The 18,013-nt window shown below is 43.5% G+C and overlaps 1 protein-coding gene across 3 annotated transcripts in view; it reads left to right on the forward strand.

Annotated features, from left to right (window-relative positions):
* The window catches only part of PRPF39 (pre-mRNA processing factor 39), a 271,712-nt gene that overhangs the window by 220,419 nt on the left and 33,280 nt on the right, over positions 1 to 18,013 (forward strand). The gene's annotated exons all lie outside the window — the stretch shown is intronic.

Consider the following 18,013-nt stretch of genomic DNA (forward strand, 5'->3'; position numbering starts at 1 on the left):
TCTGAGTTTAAATAATTTTTTGTCTCTACAAGCTTCATTTTTGCAAGAAACAACTCAGATGGACAGGATATTTCAGATTACATAGTAACATAGTAGATGATGGCAGATAGAGACCTGAATGGTCCATCCAGTCTGTCCAACCTGATTCAATTTAGATTTTTTAAATTTTTTCTTCTTAGCTATTTCTGGGCAAGAATCCAAAGCTCTACCCAGTACTGTGCTTGGGTTCCTACTGCCGAAATCTCTGTTAAAACCTACTCCAGCCCATCTACACCCTCCCAGCCATTGAAGCCCTCCCCAGCCCATCCTCAACCAAATTGCCATATTCAGACACAGACCATGCAAGTCTGCCCAGTACTGGCCTTAGTTCAATTTTTAATATTATTTTCTGATTCATGCCCTATTTGCAGTGGATGGCTGTTCGGTGAGCAGCCATGTTCCATGTGTTCAGCGACGCAGGGGGGGGGGATTTCTTCAGCCCTGATTCCCTCAACCCTTTTAGGGGGTCCTGTCGCTTACTCCAGCCTGGACTTGTCCAAGAAGTCAAAATTGTCCTCTGGATTTAGCACGCTTGCAGCCTCAATGAAACGCAGCCATGATTTGGCATCAAAGGCGAAAAAGTCCTCCAAGAGCATCAAACAAATCCCAGGAAGTGGCTGTTGCCCTGAATGCTTTTCCAGGCTTCTCTGGCCAAGAAAAAGGCGCCATCTGCATCTCCTCTGGCAACATTGCTAGTTTCAGGGGGTCCACCTTCCCAGGACATGGTTGTTCAGTCCAGGTTCCCCGAGTTGTCCAGGGATGATTTGTTGGCTGATGACACAGATGACCAGGACAAGGTGCTAGGGTCATGTCCAAGCCCAACTTCTCTTTCGCTGGGCAGAAAACCACCTTGTGGTGATTTCAGCAGCGCATGTAGCAGGAGTGGACAACGTATAGGCGCGGACTATCTCAGCCCTCAAACTCTGGATCCTGGGGAATGGTTCCTGTTTCAGAGAGCCTTCAGCTGTATAATGTAACGGTGGGGTCATCAAACATTCGACCTTATGGCGACAGCAGCCAATAAGAAGGCAGTTCGGTTCTTCAGCCACCATCGCAAGCCAGGAAGCAAAGGCTTAGACACATTGGTACAGCCTTGGCTGCTGATGGGTCTTTGTCTTCCTTCCATGGCCCATGATAGGCCAGCACTCATTTTGATGCCTCAAATGTTAGACGTGTTTCTGGGTATATTTGACCTGCTGATTCAAAAAATGGCACCAGTTTTTTCCTATCAACTCTAGTTTTTGAGATACAGTACATGTGTCATATACCACTCTTCACTCTACTCGCCCATTAAATGGGCATTGACATGGCAAATGAGGTTCAACGTGGATAAGTGTAAAGTGATGCATGTCGGTAACAAAAATCTCATTCACGAATACAGGTTGTCCAGGGCGGTACTTGGAAAGACCTCTCAGGAAAGAGACTTGGGAATTCTGATCGACAAGTCGATGAAGCCGTCCACGCAATGTGTGACGGCGGCAAAAATGGTGAACAGAATGCTAGGAATGATTAAGAAGGGGATCACGAACAGATTGGAGAAAGTTATCATGCCGCTATACCGGACCATGGTGCGCCCTCACCTGAAGTACTGCGTCTAGCACTGGTCGCCATACATGAAGAAGGACACGGTACTACTTGAAAGGGTCTAGAGAAGAACGACTAAAATGGTTAAGGGGCTGGAGGAGTTGCTGAACAGTGAGAGATTGGAGAAACTGGGCCTCTTCTCCCTTGAAAAGAGGAGACTGAGAGGGGACATGATCGAAACATTCAAAATACTGAAGGGAATAGACTTAGCAGATAAAGACAGATTGTTCATCCTCTCCAAGGTAGGGAAAACGAGAGGGAACTCTCTAGTTGAAAGGGGATAGATTCCATACAAATGTAAGGAAGTTCTTCACCCAGAGAGTGGTAGAAAACTGGAATGCTTTTCCGGAGTCTGTTATAGGGAAAAACACCCTCCAGGGATTCAAGACAAAGTTGGACAAGTTCCTGCTAAACTGTAATGTACGCAGGTGAGGCTGGACTCATTTAGAGCACTGGTCTTTGACCTAGGGGCTGCCGCGTGAGCGGACTGCTGGGCACGATGGACCACTGGTCTGACCCAGCAGGTACAATTCTTATGTTCTTAAGGAAACACATTAAAAATTAAAAGAAAATTGTGCAACACGAAAGTCTATTTTTCATACCAAATGCAAAAGTTTATGATACAAACTTTCCGGTCATTCGACGCACAATAAGCTCCTTTTTGTAAGACTTCCAAGAGTGGGATCTGCCAGGACAATCCCACATGAGATTCCAACAATAGTCTGCCATCCTGTGTACATCCCATTTTCCTTGGTATCTGGCTTCCATTGTTTTTATGTCTTGGTGAAATCTTTCACCTTGCTCTTCACTTAAGTCACCAAGGATCTCTGGAAAGTGATTTAAGTGTCTATGCAGATAATGGACTTTAACACATGTTACAATCAAGCCTGTTGAAATGAAAGAGCATATCATCTACAAATTGTGTGTAGTTGTCTGCCGCCTTGTTGGCAAGAGAGTTTTTCACAAGAACAAATGAAGACCAGGCACATGATTTGATTTCATTCATTGATGCCATGAAATGTGGGTTATTTATAAGTTGTCTGAGACCATCAAAAATTCCTGCCTTCAGTTTTTCCATGGTACATCCAGGTAACACCGTATTCGCTCCATAAGACGCACCCTAGATTTAGAGGAAGAAAACAAGAAAAATTTATAAACCCAGACTCTGTACCCAGCCCCCCTCACTCCCTGCCAGACTCTGTACCCTGTCCCCACACTCCTTGCCGGGTTCTGTCCCCTGTCCCCACACTCCTTGCCAGGCTCTGCACCCAACCCCACACTCCTTGCCAGGCTCTGCAACCTGTCCCCCCAGTACCTTTTTAAAACATCCCCTGCCCCTTCGTACCTTTTATGATCAAAACAATTTTTATTGAAACAAAGCCAGGAAACAAATATAATCACCAATGTCAAATGCAGGAATGTAGCTAATACAAGGAACATCTAAAGCCAAGCATCAAGTTTTCAAATTATAACAATAAAAGACAAAACGATACAGGAATTTGACATTGCACCAAGTACAAAAGTGGGAATACAACAGTGAAGAATGCATCAGAGTAAAACAACAGAACTTTAATCTGGAGGCAAGCAATTCAGAAGACTCCTTGGAAAGATTTAAAATTCATTCTGGTCAAAACATTCACTATGTGAAGTTTGGGAATCACTGTCATTGCCCCTTCTTTTTTTACCTTGTGTGATATCAGACCTGCCAGACTCATCCTTTGAGAGCTTTAGTAGTTCACGAAAAGGTGGAACAGGTACAAGATCCGAATGCGGAACAGGTCTCCTGGCTGAAGGTAGATCAGGGTAAGACCACTTGCTACAATTATTTTGATTGATGCCTATTATATTAACAATATAAAATTAACAGTTATTAAAGTGGTTTTTTGGGTTCTCTCCAAACCATTGGTACTCCAAATTAGAGGCAGCTTCTCTTTCCATTTATCCACTGGTGCAAATGCTTCATATAAATTTTACATACAGTATGAGGAGCCCATGGCTTATCTTGATCTCCAAGCTTGACACCAAAATAACCTACATATTATTTTTTTACAAACTTATAGGTTTCCTACTTGCTTTCAGTATGTACTCCCCACAAATATAACAAAATGCAAGCAGCTCCGTCTTGCAGTATCCATAACCTCTATAGTGTTCTATCTGCAAAAATGAAATATGAGTGGGAATATACACACACCACCTATATACGATCATTTCTGTTATACAGTTAAGTTACTTACCTTTTACAATCCAATGTTTTGGATGTAAAACTACAGTTGGAAATATATAAACACTCTCACTATATCTGCTAACTTGTATGCAAAAACACAAATCAGGTAACAGAAGACAAAGTTGAAAACCCCGTTAGAATTTAAATCTATGTGCAACTGTTTTAAACAGATCAGGTTGAGAAACCTTTGAAATACAAATTTATATAGTCTAAGGAAAACAATGTTTACCATCTAAATTAATATAACAGAACAAAGGCAATTTTGTCATTTGAGTTTATGCCAGTGTGCATTATAGGAAAGGAAGTAGACGAATAGCTGTGAAACAAAGGTCATTATACACACCCAAAAAATGGGGGTAATTTAAATACAGACATTTCCCATTAAAAAAAAGCTTGTTATGACATCTCAATTCTGCAGAAGAGATCTTTTGAATAGCAGTAAAAAAATTAATAAATTCAGCCATATCTAAGAAACTAGAGCTGATGCAGTCTATCCAATGTAATTTTCTGAATCAATGCTCAAATAACCCCAGAAACAGGTCAAACAGGAGGAATTGGGTTAGATCATCAATTTTTGGAAGCACCACCTGGAGCTGACACAATCCCTAGAGTACTTGACATGGCAGAGCTATGCAAACTGAAGCTATAATGCCAGATTTTGGAAATCCTGGAGATGCCATCTCCCATGGCTTGACACTATCTCCATGTACTGGAGTTAATGGTAGCATCCATAGAAGTCGTTCCTTGGTTGAAAGTTCATCTTTGCCCTCTTTAGGATGCGCTATTGTCCCATTGGTCTCTGCAGCTGGCCTGGCTGTCAGTTTGTGTTGGTGGCTCCTGTAGGAGTCATTTGTGAAAGGCTTACCTCTCCGCATCTCCTCTTGGGGAGCTCTTGTCACCAGTCTTTACAGCTAGGAGAGTCATGGCGAGGGTCATCCAGTTCAGGGCTACTAGTCGCCCCCTCAGTGGAAATGGTCTATCAACAGATTGGAGCTGAGGACCATTATTTTAGTACTGCAGTCATTGGCGATCACCCTGAAATGCAAAGCGGGCAGGATCTTCTGGGACAATGCCACAGCTATGGCATATGTCAACAGACAGGGGGCACCAAAAGTGCCCCATTGAGAATGGAGGCCCAGTTATTTTGATGGGCAGATCTTCACCTGCAAGCACCATCAGCAGTATATGTAGCAGGAGTGGATAATATTGCAGGAATTATATCAGGTGCCTCTATAAGTTCTGGGGAGAGAATCTCTCCGGGTCCACCCATATCTCGCTTCGACAGCATTATGCATCGCTGGGGACGTCTGACATTTGATCTGAGAGATTTCGCTTTTTCAGCTGAAGATTCAAACCCAGAAGCGCCAGCATGAACGCTCTAGTATAACCTTGGCCAGAAAAGGGACTGTTGTACGTGTTTCCCCCGTAGCCCATGATAGGCCTGGTCATTTGAAGAATAGTGACCCATCCAGGATTGATTATTCTGGTTGCACTAAATTGGCCGCATTGACCTTGGAATGTGGATCTGCCGCTTCATTCAACTTTTCTTTCACAGGGTCCATTAGCCCTAGAGGATCCAGAACACTTTGGGTTTACAGAATGGCTGTTGAGCACACAGCCTTAGCATACAAGGGCTACTCAGAGTGGTCATGGCTACCCTCCTAAGATTTAAGAAACTGACTGTTGTGGCCCATGCCAAGGCTTAGAAATCTTTTCAGCGCTGGTGTGCTAAGCAGAATGTGGAGCCTTTTCATACTCTGCTGTCAGTGGTCCTAGTGTTTCAGGATGGTCTGGAGAAGATCCTGGCAATTAGTTCCCTCAATGCAGGTGGCAGGTCTCTCTTGGTGTTGCTGGATGTTTGGAGAGGAGTTCTTTGTTACCCCAAGGTAATGAATGATTTTCACGTCTCAGATCATCTTTTTGTACTAACAAGTCATAGCCACCTGGGGAAGCCGGATTCTAAGGCTTACATTTCACGATGGATTTGTATGGCTATTTCTTCAGCGTATATTGGGTGTGATAAGCAACCATCAGTTTTTTTGAGAGTGCACTCTACAAAGAGTGTGACTACTTCATGGGTAGTGTCCTGGGCACTTCCACACGAGGAGATTTTTAGGGTGGATGTGGCTGCACGTCTGGACACTGCTTTTGGGGCTCCCTGTGCTAGCAGCAGGCTCATCTGCCATGCCCTAGACTTAGGGGAATGCTTTGGTACATCCCACTGGTTCAATACTCATATGCCTTTTTTTCACTAGAAAGGAAAATTAGGTTCTTACCATGATAATCTGCTTTCTAGTAGAAAGGCATATGAATCTTGAAGACCTCCCCAATCAGATTTCAGTTTATCCTGGTTAACTGTCACAGACATGTATGTGTTTTTTTTAGATGCTTAACCACCTCCTCCTGTCAAATGAAGATCCAAAAGGTCTCCAGTGACCAAAGATACCCTCTTCGAGAGAGGTTTGTTGGGAGATTGAGAAGCGCATTCTGCTTGGAGGAGAGGATGTATCCTGCGGTTTTGGCGTTCTCTTACCACCTGCTCCCGATAGCCTCTTGTTGACATCATTTGGAGGGGCCAACATCGGAGATAAAATCTTGCCGCTTCCTGAGGCACAGCCGCAGGATGTGGCCAAAGGGGCTTGCCCAAGGGGCACGCCAGGCCCCTTGTGAGCCTCAATGGAGCAAGAAATAAGGTTTGGTTGAGTTAATTGTTGCCTTTGAAGATGGGGAAGCGTAAGGTTTAACCAAAATCATTACCATCAAGTACGCTGGTTCTGCCAGGCCCTATAGAAAAACATCTAGTGATGGTTATAAAGCCTACCTCTTCCTCTCCCATTGCAGGTGCCTCTATAAGTTCTGAGGAGAGAATCTCTCCGGGTCCACCCATATCTCGCTTCTCTCCAGGGGAGACTTTTCCAAATGGTACTACCCTGATAGGAGAGAAGTTGGACTTAGACCAATTAATGCATCAACCACAATTGGAACTACTATCATTAAGATAGTAAAATTCAACCTGTTGAATTTTCTACTGAGATCTCATCTAATGAGGATATACCTCAACAAATTACACTTATGGATGTATGGAAAGTGGTTAAGAGGTCTGAATTGTTATTGAAGGGTCCAGTGCAAAAACTATGTACTTTTTCAGATCAAGTAGTATCTAAAATGAATGTTATAGATGAGAAAATTAATGCCTTAGAAGTAATTAGAATCTCAAATAGGTCTATTACAGCAAGGATAGTCTTTGCTTGCATAGGCAATGTGAAATTATGGAAAACCATATCAGAGCCTCTAATTTGAGAATTTTGAATTTTCTAATTTGTGCATTATTTTCAGCAGAGATACTACTTAGAAAATACCTTAAGGAGGTTCTAAATTTAAGTAATGTTGAAATAATTGTATCGAATAGATGTTTCTATCTTCCAGTTAGGAGAAATGTGGACCAGGAGAGTGGCAATGCTGATGGATCTGAACAAAGGAAAGATCCATTAGAAGATTTAACTGCTTTTCTTGAAACTACTCGGGATGAAATTTCAAATCGTGCTATTCTCCTGGTTACTTTTTCCTCAGAGAATGATAAAAGATTTCCTGAAAAAAAAATTCTTGTTCTGTGGTCAGAAATTGCAAATGTTTACTGATGTTATAGAGCAGGGGTGCCCAACATGTCAATCGCGATCGACCAGTAGCTCAGGAAGGCAACGCGAGTCGATCGCGGAGCCCATCCCGTACTCCGTGATAGACTCGTGTTGCCGTCCTGATCTACCGGGCCGATCAGCCTTCCTCTCCAGTGTTCTCTCTAGGGCCTTTTAGCTGGGCGGTCCACCTAGCTGTCATCCGCTGCTGCTGCCGCCGCTGCTGAACATTAAAAAAACAAAAAAAAAAAACGGCTTGGAGATTTCAGCCCGTAGCGAACTTATGCTCCGTGGCTCTAACGTGTGCGTGCCGACTTCCCTTCTCTTCCCTCCGAAACCGGAAGTTATGTCCGGGGGGGGGAGAGGGGAAGCCGGCACGCACATGTTGAGAGCCCTGAAGCAAGCGTTCGCTATGGGCTAAGGCGGGAGACAGGTTAGTGAAGCATTTGCTCTTCTTGCTGCCGGGTCCTGCCTACTTTCTGTTTCCGCGAAGGCAGGACCTGGCAGCATTTCCCCCAATAGGTCGATCGCGATCTTGGGCCAATCAGCCTTCCTCTCCCCGACGGCAGAATTGACGTCGGGGAGAGGAATGCTGGTCGGCCGAAGCAGGGAGAGCTTCGGGCGGCGGCGGCTTTCGGGCCTGTTATTGGTGGCGGTTTGGGTCCTGGTCCCCGATGGCAGTGGCTTGGGGGAGGGCAGGGAGAAAGAAAGAAAAAGGGCAGGCAGGGAGACAGAAGGAAAGAAGAGAAACAGAAAAAAAAGAAAGGGAGGCAGAGAGAAAGAAAGGGCAGGGAGAGAGGAAGGAAAAGTTGGGGGAGGGAACGAGGTCTGGAGGAGAGGAAGCATACAGGCTAAAAGAAGGGAAGAAAGATTGGATGCACAGTCAGAAGAAGAAAGTGCAACCAGAGACTCATGAAATCACCAGACAAGGTAGGAAAAATGATTTTATTTTAAATTTAGTGATCAAAATGTGTCTGAATTTATATCTGCTGTCTATATTTTACCCTAAGGTCCCCTTTTACTAAACCGCAATAGAGGTTTTTAGCGCAGGGAGCCTATGAGCGCCGAGAGCAGTGCTGGGCATTCAGTGCTAAAAACTGCTATTGTGATTTAGTAAAAAGGGAGGGGGTATATTTGTCTATTTTTGTATGGTTGTTACTGAGGTGATAGTGCATAGAGTTATCTGCTTTGACCTCTTTGAAAAACCCTGGAATAGGAATGATAATTAACATTTTCTATGCGTACAGTGTGCGTTGTGTTTTTTTTTAAATTTTATTGTTGGTAGATCATTTTGACTTGGTCATTTTAAAAGTAGCTCGCAAGCCCAAAAAGTGTGGGCACCCCTGTTATAGAGCATCCCAACTTAGGAGGAAACACTTTCTTCAAAATAAATCTCGAGTTTTGTTATTGGGTGCTAATTTTCACCTTAAATTTCCGGCCAAATGTATGATTATGTATTTAAATTTTTCTTATGCTTTTTTTGAACCAGATCAGTTAGAGAAATTCCTGTTAGATAATGAGACCAGTGTTCAAAGTAAGAACTGAACTTTTTCTATTGCAGGCAATGTTTCCTATATTGATTTGAATAGATTTAAATATTTAATAATAACTTTATTTTTGTATACCGCAGTACCAGAATAGTTCAGAGCGGTTTACATGACAAGAGACTGTACATCTACAGCGAAATTTACAAATAAGTCAATCAATATAACTTAGCAAGTCGGGAGCAGGCAAGAAGGAGATAGAGAGGTTATAAACAAGTCAATCGGCATGGCTTAGGAAGTCGGGTGCAGGTAGGGAGGAGGCAGGTAGGTGGGAGGTGCAGGAAGGTGGGAGGTACAAGGCATAGTTAAAAGTAGAGTTACAAGGAGGGCGGGAGTCAGAGATATTTGTCAAAGAGATAAGTTTTGATTGACTTTCTGAAAGTTTGGTAGGAGGGAGAATTAGAGATGAGAGTGGATAGACATTTGTTCCATTTGCATGCCTGGAACGCCAGGGATCTGTCAAGGAATCTTTTGTAGATGCAGCACTTTAGGGACGGGAAGGCAAACAAGTGGGTGTTACGTGTGCGGGTGGGGCCAGGACGGACAAAGTGATCTGATAGGTAGATTGGAGACGAGCCTGTTAGGGTTTTGAAGCAGAGGCAAGCAAATATGAAGATAATCCTCGCCTCCATAGGCAGCCAGTGCAGTTTTTTGGAGAAGGGGCTTATATGGTCAGATTTTTTGAGATTATAGATGAGTTGAACGGCTGCATTCTGAACGAGTCTTAAGCGTTTGATGGGTTTTTTTAAATGAACCTAGGTAGATGATATTACAGTAGTCTAGGATGCTCAGGATTAGTGATTGGACCAGTAATCGGAAGGAGAAGAAGTCAAAGTAGTGTTTGATGGTGCGGAGTTTCCAGAAGGTACCAAAACATTTTTTAATCTGAAAATTGGTGTGGACTTCGAAAGTAAGGCAGCGGTCCAGGATGACTCCAAGGATTTTGATTGTGGGGTTAATTGGGTAGTCTAACTCGTTAAGTTTCAGGGAGGTGTTTGTTAGCTTGTTGTTGGGACTGGCCAGGAAAATTTTGTTTTTTTCTGGGTTCAGCTTTAATTTGAATTGAGTGGCCCGTTCTATCTTGGTGAGGATGGATGAGGTGAATTGTTCAATCTCTTGGGAAAGCGAGGTAATGGGAATGATAATAGTGATGTCGTCTGCGTAGATATATGATTTTAGTTTTAGGTTGGATAGCATATGACCTAGCGAGGCCATGTAGACATTGAATAGAGAGGGTGAAAGAGGGGAGCCCTGAGGAACTCAGCGGGGATTGTGCCAGGATTGGGAGAAGGTCCCATTGAAGTGTACTTGGTAAGAGCGGTTTTTTAGAAATCCTGTGAACCAGTTTAGGACCTGACCGGAGATGCCGATGGAGTCAAGGCATCTGAGTAGAATGTCATGGTCAACCAGGTCGAAGGCACTGCTCAGGTCGAACTGGAGTATCAAGGCACTTTTTCCCAGAGAGAATAAGTGGAGGAGATAATTAGTCAGAGAGGCTAAGACAGTTTCTGTGCTGTGATTTGGACGGAAGCCAGACTGGGAATCATGGAGAATGTTGAACTTCTCAAGGTGGTTCATGAGTTCGTGATTGACTAGGCCTTCCGTAATTTTTTGGAATAGCGGTATATTGGCGATGGGTCTACAGTGTTCTCCCCAGAAATTTTTTCCAGCCGGGTGGCATGAAAAAGTAGCCGGGTGGGGCGGGGCAGAGAAATCTGGTAGTGGAGAAAATTAAATGTATACTATTTTTATTAGTTAATTATTATTATTTTCCAATGCTCGATATGACTTCCTTTTTTAAGGTTTGACACTTGTGCCAGAATATTTTTACTAAATCTAAGAAGTATCCAATTCTAGAAGTGAATAATTAGATATTCACCCTCTTTCAAATGGTATAGAGGTTTAAAAAAGGGAAATGCGTTAATGAAGTCATTAGGTTCAATCTAACCATTTATTTCTGCATGAATTTAAACAACTAAAAAAAAAAAAAAGATAAATATAGCTCATCCAGTCATACAAGAAATGGCTGTACAACACCTCTAATAATGTTTTGATCACTAGGTTCCTTCCTGAGGTCTCACTGAGGATATAAAATAGATGCTATCCCCACTTCCAGACCTCTTCCACATAATTTAGGGAGAGGTGTTACTGAGCCTTGAAGGGCACCTGTGTGATTGATCTTTATCTGCTTCTTTTTTATTTTGCTATAGTGCAAAGTAAGAGCTAGGGCAAAACAGTATAGGTAAAGATGCAGGTAATAATTAGCAATGTATTAAAAATATTTTATTTTTATTTGCTTATAATGTCATTTGAAAGCTGCTTGATGATAATACAACTTTAATTTAATTCTTTATAATGTGTGTGTCTGTGTGTTGGGGGGGGACAACACCTACATCAACAGTAAAATTAGAACAGGGTCATTAAATCCAGTGGTGTACCTAGTATATATGACAGCCAGTGCTAATTATTTTTTTAACAACCCCGTCCTCTATATAAAAAATATTTTTAGTAATAATTCATGAGTCACACAATAAGGGTGCATCTAGGAAAAGGCAGCATCTTAAACACTGCAGTGAGCACTAGAACACCAACACACGCATTGGAAAACTAAACAAACCAGATCCTACAGTCAATTGATCCTGTAGTTGATGCTAACAGAAAGCCATGTCCTTTTCATACACACAGAACACAGATACACCCTCGCCCAATATGGAATAATTACAAACTAAAAATAGAAATATGTAGTCAAAAGTTAAACTGAACCAAGAAACCAGACTCTGCATACAATGCAACACCACAGAAACAGTGACACATGTCCCCTAATACTGTGCAAAATATAAAGACAGTAGATGTAAATTTGAAAAAAAACTTCTACATAAGTCACCACTTTACAAATTAACAAATAGAAATAAAACAAATAATGAGAAATATGAAAATACCATTTTATTGGACTAATCCATTTTTCAATTAGCTTTCAGAGGCCAAATCTTTCTTCAAGACAGTACAGTAAACAGCTGTTATGGTATCCTGTCCTGATCTGAGGAAAGGGGTTTAGTCCCCCCCCAAAATTGCCTTATTTCCATTTCCTATTGATAAATTTTAATCAATACAGTTACAATACTACTTGATTCTACGTAAAGCAAAAAAAATATTTTTTTTTCTACCTTTTGTCGTTTCTGCTTTAGTCATCTTCTCTTCACTCTCTTCTTTCTATTCAGCATTTGTCCTCGCTCCCTTCCAGGCAACATCTGTCCTCTCTCTTTGCCCCTTCCACCCAGCCTCTACCCTCTCTCTACCCCTTCCATCTACTGTCCACCCTATCTCTGCCCCTTGCATCCACTGTCCACCCTTTCTGCCTTTTCCATCCAGTGTCTGCTCTCTCTCTGTTCCATATGGTATCTTCCCTCTTTCTATGTCTCTTCAGTAAACTCTATATCCTGTGCCCTTTCTCTCCTTTGTACGTGATTTATTTCAGCTTCAACCCCTCTCCATTTTTTGTCTCCACCCTTCCCCTATGCTCTGGCATCTCTCTCTTCTCCTTTTCTTCCTTGCCACTCCACCCCATGGTCTGACATCTCTATCTCCTTCCCTTCTCTCCCCCCCTCTCCAGTATCTGCCTCTCTCTTTCTCTCCGTCTTTCTTCTGTGAGGAGATCATGTTGATCTTGAACACTGAATAATTCTTCCATATTCCCCATATCACTGAACTGTAGTCTGGTCCAGCAGACTGCTTTGGCACTATTACATGCATCAGCTTTCCACACAGAATGCCACAAGTCTCTATTTCTTGTGCTGTGTTTACATCTGCCAGCAGCAGAAACTTGTGAGACAGATCGCTTGGCAATACTACACTTCGGAGCCCTTTGACTATCTGGTTCTGTATGGCTGCAGGCTTTAATGCTCTGTTTACTGGAGGAGACTGTCCAGCATACATAGTTGCATCACTCTTAGGGATCTGATCAGAGATTACATTAGACAAGGTGGTATTTTTAGGCAGGGAAAAACAGGACATGTTCTCCTCAATCTGCTCAGATGCCCTTTAATGTTCGTCTGATCTCGGGCTAAATCTTGCCTCCTGAGCTAATCTTCAAAGGAGAGCGGAGTGAGAGCCATATCGGCAGTGACATCCGTTTTGGGCCGCATGTTGTGCAGGGCTGGACTAAGGCAAGTTGTAAGCTTCCTTCATAGAAACATAGAAAGATGACGGCAGATAAGGGCCATATAGCCCATCAAGTCTGCCCACACTATTTACCCACCCTCTTAAGTCTTCTGACCCCTTAAGTATAATTGTAATTATACTGTCACTCTACTGACCCGCTCATTCAAGTCCTAGTGACCCTATCCCTTAGCATGACCTCGTAGGGATCCCAGATGGGTATCCCATTTGTTCTTGAAGTCTGGGATGCTGCGTGCCTCGACCACCTGCACTGGAAGCTTGTTCCAATGCTCGATCACTCTCTCCGTGAAGAAGTACTTCCTGGCGTCTCCACGAAACTTCCCTCCCCTGAGTTTGAGCGGATGTCCTCTTGTGGTCGAGGGTCCCCTGAGAAGAAAGATATCATCTTCCACCTCGACCCGTCCCGTGATGTACTTAAATGTCTCAATCATGTCTCCCCTCTCCCTGCGCTCTTCAAGAGTGTAGAGCTGCAATTTGCTCAGTCTTTCCTCGTACGGGAGACCCTTTAGCCCCGAGACCATCCTGGTGGCCATCCGCTGAACCGACTCAATTCTGAGCACATCCTTACGGTAATGTGGCCTCCAGAATTGCACACAGTACTCCAGATGAGGTCTCATCATGGCTCTGTACAATGGCATCATGACTTCAGGTTTCCTGTTGACGAAGCTTCTCTTGATACAACCTATCATCTGCCGTGCTTTAGATGAAGCCTTCTCCACTTGAGTGGCTGCTTTCATGTCAGCACTGATGATTACTCCTAAGTCTCGTTCTGCCGTAGTCCTGGTTAAAGTTTCTCCATTCAGGGTGTAAGTTCTGCAAGGATTTCCGTTACCGAGATGCATGACCTTACATTTCTTGGCGTTAAAGCCCAGCTGCCATATCAAGGACCAACTTTCTAAAGTACGCAGGTCTTGCTCCATAGCATCCTGTAGATTATAGCCGTTTACTATATTGCATAGTTTGGCGTCATCAGCGAATAAGGTTACTTTGCATTGAAGCCCTTGAGTCAGATCCCCAATGAATATGTTGAAGAGGAGTGGGCCCAGGACCGAACCCTGTGGCACTCCGCTAGTCACCTCCGACATTTTAGAGAGGGTACCGTTAACTACCACCCTCTGAAGTCTGCCATTAAACCAATCTTTAACCCATGCAGTTAGAGTCTTTCCTAATCCCATCGATTTCATCTTGTTCAGCAGCCTGCGGTGTGGGACGCTGTCGAACGCTTTGCTGAAGTCCAGGTACACGACGTCCAAGGACTCTCCTGAGTCCAGTCTTCTTGTTACCCAGTCAAAGAAGTTGATTAGATTTGACTGGCATGACCTACCCTTGGTGAATCCATGTTGGCTGGGATCCCGGAGATTTCCCTTGTTCAGGATAGTATCTAATTTATACTTAATTAGTGTTTCCATGAGTTTACACACTATTGAGGTGAGGCTTACCGGTCTATAGTTTGCAGCCTCAGCCTTGCAACCCTTTTTATGTAGAGGAACGACGTTGGCTGTTTTCCAGTCTAACGGAACTTTCCCCGTACTTAGTGAGAGATTGAAGAGCACTGCCAACGGTTCTGCCAGAACGTCTCTCAATTCTCTGAGCACTCTTGGGTGTAAATTGTCCGGTCCCATGGCCTTGTTTACCTTTAGCCTTGCCAGTTCGTTGTAAACGTCCCCAGGTGTGAACTCAAAATTCTGAAACGGGTCATCCACGTCTTAGAATTTTGAGTTCACACCTGGGGACGTTTACAACGAACTGGCAAGGCTAAAGGTAAACAAGGCCATGGGACCGGACAATTTACACCCAAGAGTGCTCAGAGAATTGAGAGACGTTCTGGCAGAACCGTTGGCAGTGCTCTTCAATCTCTCACTAAGTACGGGGAAAGTTCAGTTAGACTGGAAAACAGCCAACGTCGTTCCTCTACATAAAAAGGGTTGCAAGGCTGAGGCTGCAAACTATAGACCGGTAAGCCTCACCTCAATAGTGAGGCTTCCATCGCTGATCTATCTTCCATAAGTCAGCAACGGAGGGAAGCTTACAACTCGCTGCTCTTGCTTGCTTCGGGCCTTCCTCGTTGCCGGGTTCTGCCTTTACGGAAACAGAAAGTAGGCAGGACCCGGCAGCGAGGAAAGCCCGAAGCAAGCAAGAGCAAGTTGTAAGCTGACCTGTCTCCTATAGCGAACCCATGCTCCGGGGCGTGTGCATGCCGACTCCCCTTCTCTTCCCCCCTCGGGACGTGACTTCCGGTTTCGGAGGGAAGCGGCATGCACGTTAGAGCCCCGCCGGGGAGCATGGGTTCAAGTCGCTTGCTGGCGTTAAAAACTAAAAAAAAAAAAAAAGTCAGGCTCTTGCGATTCAGGCTGTGCCGAGTCAGCCCGGTAAATCTCCAAGCCGGTGAAAAGGTTTTTTTAAAAAAAATGTTGAGCAGAAAGCGGCAGCAGCAGCAGGATTGCGATCGAGATTACAGCCGGGCGCTCATCTAAATTAGCTGGGCGGAGCGCCCGGCTGAAAGGCCCTGGGGAGAACATTGAGTCTATAATTGGAAGCCGAGGAGGTAGAATCCTTGGGGTTTTTTATAATCGGGGATACAAGGATGTGGCCGAGTTATTTCGGGAAATGGCCGGTGAACAAGCAAAAGGATATCCAGTTGAGGAGTTCGATTTTGAATGAGGGAGGGGCAGATTTCATGATGGAGGGGGGACAGCTATCTAGTAGGCAGTTTGAATTTGCATATTTGGAGTAGAGCTTGAGGAATAGGTTCCAGTCTGGGCTTTCGAAGTGGTTCCAGGTCATGTCTGCTATTGAACTATCAGGTCCTAAGGTCGGTTGGTTGATTGTAAGGTCTCTACTGGGGATTATGAGAGACGATTTCAGAGTGTGAATTTTATTGGTAAAATAGTCAGCTAGGGTAGTGGCGGAGGGTGGGAGGTCTGAGTTGGAGCATTTGAGTTGGTCAATATCGAATAGTGAGTTGACTATTTTGAAAAGTTCGTTGCTGTTCAGTGAGGGAGTATTGATTAATTGGGAGTAGTGTTTAGAGCGCTTTTCTTTGATGATTCTTTTATATTCTTTGACTTTTAGTCGCCAGTTGAGTCTGGCATAATCTGTCTCGGATTTGCGCCATGTTCTTTCTAATTTACGTACTTCTCGTTTTAAAGTTATAAGGTCAGCATCAAACCAGTTGTCTGAGGGACGGAGAGTTTTTTTGCGAAGTTTCAGTGGCGCGATTTCGTTTAGAGTCTGAATGCTGAAATTATTCCAATCACGTATGAAATTAGGTTCTGGGTTGGGGCTGGAAGGTGGGCTATAGTGAGACCAGAAGTCTGTTGGGTTTAATTGGCCTCTTGACCAGAACATCTTTTTAGGGTTGATCCTAGTTTCCATTTCAGGTAGTTTTTTTATCCAAGTTATTTTGAAGTTACAAAGGAGGTGGTCCGACCAAGGCGTATTAGCCCATGTTTCTCCTATGAGGCATAAGCTGGGGGTGGTAGGGACATTGGAGAGAAAAGTGATCAGGTCGAGGTGGTGACCTTTCCTATGGGTGGAAGTCAGGGGAGGCTTGGAGAAACCTAGCGAGATAAGGAAGGAGAAGAGGTCAGCTTTCTCTTCCTTGATGTAGACTCTTTGCTCACATGTTTAAAGACAATAGACTGTTTTCAGTCCAATTCTTTATATGTGAGATTGCAAACCATTGGACACCTGAGGAAGGCGTGTTCGCTGAAACACGGACCATGTAGGGTCCGGTTTAATTTTTATCACAGTATTTTTTATCATTGTACTTTTTTAATTGAATTTTCATGGTTTTATATGTCAGTGTTTAATAAATTATCTCCAGAACATCTGTATCCACAGTTTTTGTTTTTAAGGAGATAAGAACATAAGAATAGCCTTACTGGGTCAGACCAATGGTCCATTAAGCCAAGTAGCCTGTTCTCACGGTGACCAATCCAGGTCCTTAGTACTTGGCCAAAACCCAAGGAGTAGCAACATTCCATGCTACTGATCCAGGACAAGCAGTGGCTTCCCCCATGTTTTTCTCAATAATAGACTATGGACTTTTCCTCCAGGAAATTGTTCAAACCTTTCTTAAAACCAGCTATCCTATCCGCTCTTTCCACAACCTCTGGCAATGCTTAACTATGTTCTGTGTGAAAAAATATTTCCTCCTATTGGTTTTAAAGGTATTTCCCTGTAGCTTCGAGTGTCCCCTAGTCTTTGTAATTTTTGACGGAGTGAAAAGTCAATCCATTTGTACCCGTTCTACTCCACTCAGGATTTTGTAGACTTCAATCATATCTCCCCTCAGCTGTCTCTTTTCCAAGCTGAAGAGCCCTAACCTTTTTAGTCTTTCCTTATACAAGAGGAGTTCTATCCCCTTTATCATCTTGGTTGCTCTTCTTTGAACCTTTTCTAGTGCCGCTATATCTTTCTTAAGGAGACCAAAATTGAACGCTTACTCCAGATGAGGTTGCACCATGGAGCCATACAGGGGCAATATAACATTTAATCTTGTTAACCATCACTTTTTTAAATAATTTCTAGCATCCTGTTTGCTTTTTTGGTCACCGTCACATATTGGGCATCATCAAATCTTTTCTGTCTCTTGCAAAGAGATCTTCAGAAACTGTACTAGATCATAAGTAAATTCTCATAACTGTATGCCCTGTCTTAGCCTAGCAGACCCCAGGACAAGTTAGATTGTAAGCTCTTCCGATCAGGGATTGTTTATAAATGGTTTATGGTTTTTATATCCTACTTTATACAAAGCGGGTTCCAAAAACAAAGTAAAAAACCCCACACACATTGCAAAAACACATGCAAGT

This window comes from Geotrypetes seraphini, chromosome 7 (assembly GCF_902459505.1).
Source record: "Geotrypetes seraphini chromosome 7, aGeoSer1.1, whole genome shotgun sequence".
Classification (NCBI taxonomy): domain Eukaryota; kingdom Metazoa; phylum Chordata; class Amphibia; order Gymnophiona; family Dermophiidae; genus Geotrypetes; species Geotrypetes seraphini.